We start from the raw sequence: 5,920 nt of genomic DNA, 5'->3' as shown, positions 1-5,920 counted from the left end.
TCGTGAATGTAAATGAGCTATGCCCCGGAGGTCTGCTCTGTGTAAAATGACGGGATTGGTTTCCATAAATTGGCCCTGGCCCTTCGATGTGAAATAAATAAAAGCATGTTATTCTTTATTTGGGGCACTGGAGTGAGTAGGAGGCTCCGAGATGCTCAGACGGGACGTGCGTGACCCAAAGCGGTCACTGCACGACGCCCCATCCCCCCACCCCCACCCCACCTTGCCCCCACCTCTCCTCCACTATTATGATATTTGCTTTACATATTCAATGGCCCTGACCTTCTCTATATTCAAATGTCTCTAAATGTATTCTCATAATCCACGTCTCTGTCTGGCACACACAGACACACACACACACACACACACCACACACACACACACACACACACACACACACACACACACACACACACACACACACACACGCACACACACACAAGCGTGCCAACCATCTAGTCACCTGCAGACTGAGGTGCTCAATGTTCTTAACTCCATTACTATTATCTGCTTGTATAAATGCTTCGGGGGTACAACAAGATTTGAATTATTCACGCCCTGTCCTCTGGAATTGTAGTGCATAGGGGGGCTATCACACGGATCCATGTTTTATTTGTTTCACGGTATTTTTAAGCTTCACGCTTGTTTGACTTCATGGGCTCAAGGTTCCTGGTGGCTTTCTGTTGCTGCTGCTTTTCTACAAGCAAGTCGCCTTGTTCTGGAAATTCCCAGCTCCTCAAGAAATGGAAAACAGAAAGAGGAAAGCGAGGAGTAAATGATGCAGTTCAAACCCCGTGGCAGGCCGCGTATTCCCTGAGCATAGGCCCGCTTGAATTATTGAAAGAGCCGGCTGCGCCCGGAGACCAGAGCAATGGCTTTCCTCGACGTGAAACACACATGATGAGCAGACTGGAGGCCCACTTGAACAGATACAATGGGAGATGTTTCAATGGTTTAATGTGCTGCATGGTTCTCGAACCTCGGTCCATTTCCTATATAATTGTTTTCATGTTCATTTATATCTCTAATGAGTTGAATTCCCATGTCGCCTTGTTGTTGTCCTGTGCCTTAATGAATTCCACTATTAAATGTAATTGTATGATAGGAAACATTAATAGCAAATGGACCACGCAACCATGATGTGAGAATTAGTCCTACTTGGCCTATTTAGCCTATACTTGTATTTAGTTAGAAGGGTAGCTAAAAGAAGGAACCCCAAATTATCCTATATATCATGCTTATCTGTCAAACATGAAAACAAGATGTTTTATTAAAAGTAAATTGAAATTGTAGTTTTTCCTCTACATTTATGATTATGCAAAAATAAAAGCAAATGCCTCCCTATGTTTGACAATGTTGTAATACACGGTGTATAGGCCTTATTGCTGGCTTTACTAATTAATAAAATGCAATGTGTATTTATAGAAATTCTTCATATTCTACCGTAGAAATAAAAGAACGCCTTGGTCATTGTGCTCAATGTGCCAGTTGGCTGTCGTGTCCCTTAAGCCAAAACAGCTGAGCATTTTCGTCGCAACAATTGAAGGAAAAAAAATGTAAGTGATTTTTGTATTTTTTTGGGCCTTTTGGCGAGGCGCTGTCTCAGTGGAGCTGTTGTTGTTTTATTATCCCGGGAAATAGACCTCCCGTATTTTATTTCATACAAACTATTTTTTTTCTTTCCATCGCCACAGGTGACGGAAACATCCTTCATGTCTTGATGCAACAAATATTTAGTGAAACATTCAACACGACGGGAGCCAAATATAAGACGGAAATTATTTTCAGAATAAACGAGGACTATTCTGTTGGAACAATTGTGCCATAGTTAGCCAATATACTTCTTCCGATCTCACCCCTGTTAGGCGACATTGTCCTTTCCACTATTCTTATGTTATCCAGAGTGAGTAGTGCGCACACCGAATTGGCTCATCAACGGATGTTTCTTGTTTCTTTCTTGCTCTGCTGGTCCACAGCCTCTCATCGACTGGCGACGTCCCAATGTGGTGGAATACATGTCGTTATGAAGGTGAGCCAACGATTCTTACCATTCTCAATACCATGCCCATACGTTTGCATTTATTAGAAATACATTTAACATGTATGCATTATGAAATCAATAAATATGCAAGAATTTAACAGAAAAAAGGCTCTAGCCTATATAATATTAGAATACAATAAGTAAGTAATAAAATAATATACATGAACTTTCGGTAATGACAGTGACTTTCTACCATTTTCAAGATAATATTACAAATATAAAATGCATTAAACAGACGCAGATGATCAAATGCATTATTGTTGGCTATCTTCCGCCCCAGTTCCAGCGGTATACTCTGAGGTCCTTGGTTTGACATCCTGAGTGGGCACAAGGCACATGTGGGTCCAACCCGCATATCCCAGAGCCTCTTGTTGCTTCTCCATCCGTATATTAAACGTTGACCAGAAAATCCATTACATTCGCTCTCAGCTCTTCAAGGTCCCTGCAATATAGCAAAACCCCTGCAGCCAATGATCTCCATGATCCATGGCTACATTACGCAAAGCCGCATCCACTACAAATGCAGACAACCTGTAGCGCGCATGGTGTTGTTGTTGCGCATGCTTTTGCAAGAATGCGGACGAACGGTCAGCGTTACAAGTGATTGCAAGCGAATGCCACACGTGAGTTTCAACCCAAATCTCTCAAGGCAAGGATGCGAGGAGGCGAAACGCTACAACAAGACGAAATGGAATGCTTATTACGCGTGACTGGTTGCACTGAACGGATATTATGTTCATATCCCATGCCATTTGACTTTCTTATCTATCAACAACACCAAGCAGTGACATCTGTCTATCAAGTCACGGGTTTATCATTAACTAATATCAGTCAACAGTGCGCTGCAGTTGTATTGACTCAGCGCACCTAATAACGAGTTAGGTAGTTGGGAAGAGAGACTGCGTGAGAGAGTGTGAGAGACAGACAGAGAGAGGAGAGAGAGAGAGAGAGAGAGAGAGAGAGAGAGAGAGAGAGAGAGAGAGAGAGAGAGAGAGAGAGAGAGAGACTATTTCTTATTATGCTACTGATTAACGTTAAACACTGCGTGGACAATTGTGTGTGTGGTTTTGTGTCTAGTATGTGTGTGTGTGTGTGTGTGTGTGTGTGTGTGTGTGTGTGTGTGTGTGTGTGTGTGTGTGTGTGTGTGTGTGTGTGTGTGTGTGTGTGTGTGTACGTGCGCGCGCGAGAGAGAGAGAGAGAGAGAGAGAAAGAGAGAGAGAGAGAGAGAGAGAAAGGGGGGAATTCCTCCAATAGTTATTAGGCTACTCATTAACGTTTATCAGTGGACTTCAACTTGAAGGGGTTATCTAGCTGGGATGACATGTCTGAGCTTCATGTAATTTGGGGGACGCTTAAAAAACCCGGCTTATCAAATGGGGAAAATACAAAACATAGTTACATATCCGGGTAATCTCGTCACAGGCATTCCGCGTGGTTGAAAAACGACCTCGTATCGTACTTTTGTTCAGCCCAAAGCGTTATTTCCTGCGATACATCAGACAAAACGCTTTCTTAGGTCAAATATCTGTTTGACGCCCCAGTGCCCTCCTCCCTTCAGCACTCATGTTCTTCTCCCCTCCCCTCTTCCGCCCCCCCCCCCCCCCTCTCTCGCCTCCTCGCAGCCCAGCCACTGTCATTCAGGCGCGCACGTTGGCACCGAAAAGATTGAAAGTGACACTCGACTTGATTGTTCCGCACCGGGAAAACCGTTCATTCTTCTATCACGGCAACACTTTTGCGTTTGATATCGGTGAGCGACGACGACTTTCCTCCTCTTTCCCCCCATTCCCATGCAACATTTTCTTCTTTACATTGCATTGTGCGCGCTTTCATACTGCCGCGGATGAAGCCAGCGCGGCGCCGTTCCGTTGCGCGCTGAACTAATGAACATATAACGCGCGAAAACAGACTCCAATGTGCCGACGAAGTTTAGGTTTTCAGTTTCGCTTGAGTCCTGTGAACTTGCCGTAACAAGCCACGACATAGAGGAGTCCTGCTTGTTGTGAGAAACACGCTCTCTCTCTCTCTCTCTCTCTCTCTCTCTCTCTCTCTCTCTCTCTCTCTCTCTCTCTTCCTCCCTCGCTCCCCCTCTCCCTTTCTCTCTTTCTCTCTCTCTCTTCCTCTCTCTTACGCACACTCACACACATCACCGCGAGGCATTCTTCTTCCATCTCCTGTATCAGTTCATCTCTCCGTGCTGTCGGGTGCTCGCCGCTGGGGAAGCCACGCCGAAGTTAGCGAGTCCAACCTCCGGTCCGAATACCGAGCCCCGGCCCCCCTGTGCCGCACAGGACCCCGAGCCCCGAGCCCTGACCCCCTGTACCGCACAGGACCCCGATCAGCCTAGCCCTGGATTCAATACTCTTGATCAATGGACAGAGCCTCCTCGACGGCCAGCAGCGCTACAGACACCTCGTAAACAGTGAGTACCAGTAAACAGTCTCTCCCTCTCTCTCCACTAAAACATTGCATGGACCAATAGTTATTATTCTCTCTTCTAATGTTGAACTATTTTATTGTCTGCAGCCCATTGAAGCACATTTGGCAGTTTCGTATAGACCCATTTAAAATAACGAGTGCGTGGACAAAAAAACAGATCGAATTGTATACGGCGGGTAACTAATATTAAAAAGCTATAACAGAAAGGCTTAGTTTGGCAAAAAGATCTACCGCTTTTAAAGCTAATCATGAGATAACATTTTCTTTCATTCAATTTTCCATTTACAACTTACTTTCAGATAAATAATAATAATAATTATTATTATTATTATTAATATTATTATTATTATTGTTAATATTATTATTACTGTTATTGTTATTATTATGGTGCTGGTTATTATCCACATGGAGATATCCATGATAATAACAACAAATGCACAGCTTCCAATAGATAGTTGGTCTCAAGGCCTTAAGAAATAACCTAACTTATACGTTGGTCTGCTTAGATTTGTTGCTATTATCAAGCACTTTATACGCCTATTTGTAGAATTATTTATTATATTTATGCATTTATGTTGCGACGCTTCTCTGAAAGACAAAGATCCTAGGAAGTGCACAATGTTTCGCACCATGTCTCTAAGATTTACTTCTATGACTTCTTTGAAGTAGCCTACTTTTTCATTTTTCAGTATTTTATTACGATAATGTCAACGATAAATCTCTAAAATACAATCAAATTAATAGCAACGTTTGGGGAAAAAAAAGATATACATAATGAACATAAGAGTATAATCCGGTTAGACTGAGCAAAAAAGGCAACACACGATTTGCCCTCATATAATTGTAAATGGTCGTGTGTGTGTGTGTGTGTGTGTGTGTGTGTGTGTGTGTGTGTGTGTTTGTGTGTGTCTGTGTGTGTCTGTGTGTGTGTGTTTGTTGTATATGTGTTTCTGTGTATCATTATATGTGTCATTGTATTATATATTCGTGTTAATAATTTGTGCGTAATATTTAAACGCAAACATCGGTATTCTTTTCCATTGCAAAAACAAACGCAATTTTACCTTTTAACTTTCCGAATACTTATTGAATGACTAGGCCTGAAAAGTTTGAAGAAGGTTATTAACACATTGCATCTCGGTTTCTACAAACATTTAAACAATATACGTACACATCAATTCTTCCTAAAATAGGCCTACAAGGATTAAAAATAAATAAAAAACAGGAGACTCTTGGCTTAGCCCTCAAACATTAAAACATCCAAACGGGACTCAGAAATTGATGTTTTGAGTTGTGATTGGAGCCTATTAGCAGGACTACATTTCCCCGCATCGTGGACATTGTTTGGCAACAACATAATATAATTCACCGTAGCAGGCCCAGAAATAATACATGTTTACAAAAACAAAATCCTTTATGAAATATTGAACCTAGTTGAAA

At 42.3% G+C, this 5,920-nt stretch overlaps 1 protein-coding gene across 3 annotated transcripts in view; it reads left to right on the top strand.

Moving 5' to 3' along the window:
• The first annotated feature begins 3,695 nt into the window (after positions 1-3,695).
• The window catches only part of satb2 (SATB homeobox 2), a 41,272-nt gene continuing 39,047 nt past the window's right edge, over positions 3,696-5,920 (top strand). For all 3 annotated transcript variants that reach the window (XM_079733367.1, XM_079733365.1, XM_079733366.1), the window contains exon 1: positions 3,696-4,463. The gene's annotated coding sequence lies outside the window, so the exon portion shown is untranslated. The remainder of the gene's footprint in view (positions 4,464-5,920) is intronic.

The sequence above is a fragment of the Pollachius pollachius genome (assembly GCF_949987615.1).
Source record: "Pollachius pollachius genome assembly, chromosome: 3".
In the NCBI taxonomy this organism is placed as follows: domain Eukaryota; kingdom Metazoa; phylum Chordata; class Actinopteri; order Gadiformes; family Gadidae; genus Pollachius; species Pollachius pollachius.
The sequence above is the reverse complement of the archived record's forward strand: the minus strand, read 5'-3'. Positions and strand labels throughout refer to the sequence as shown.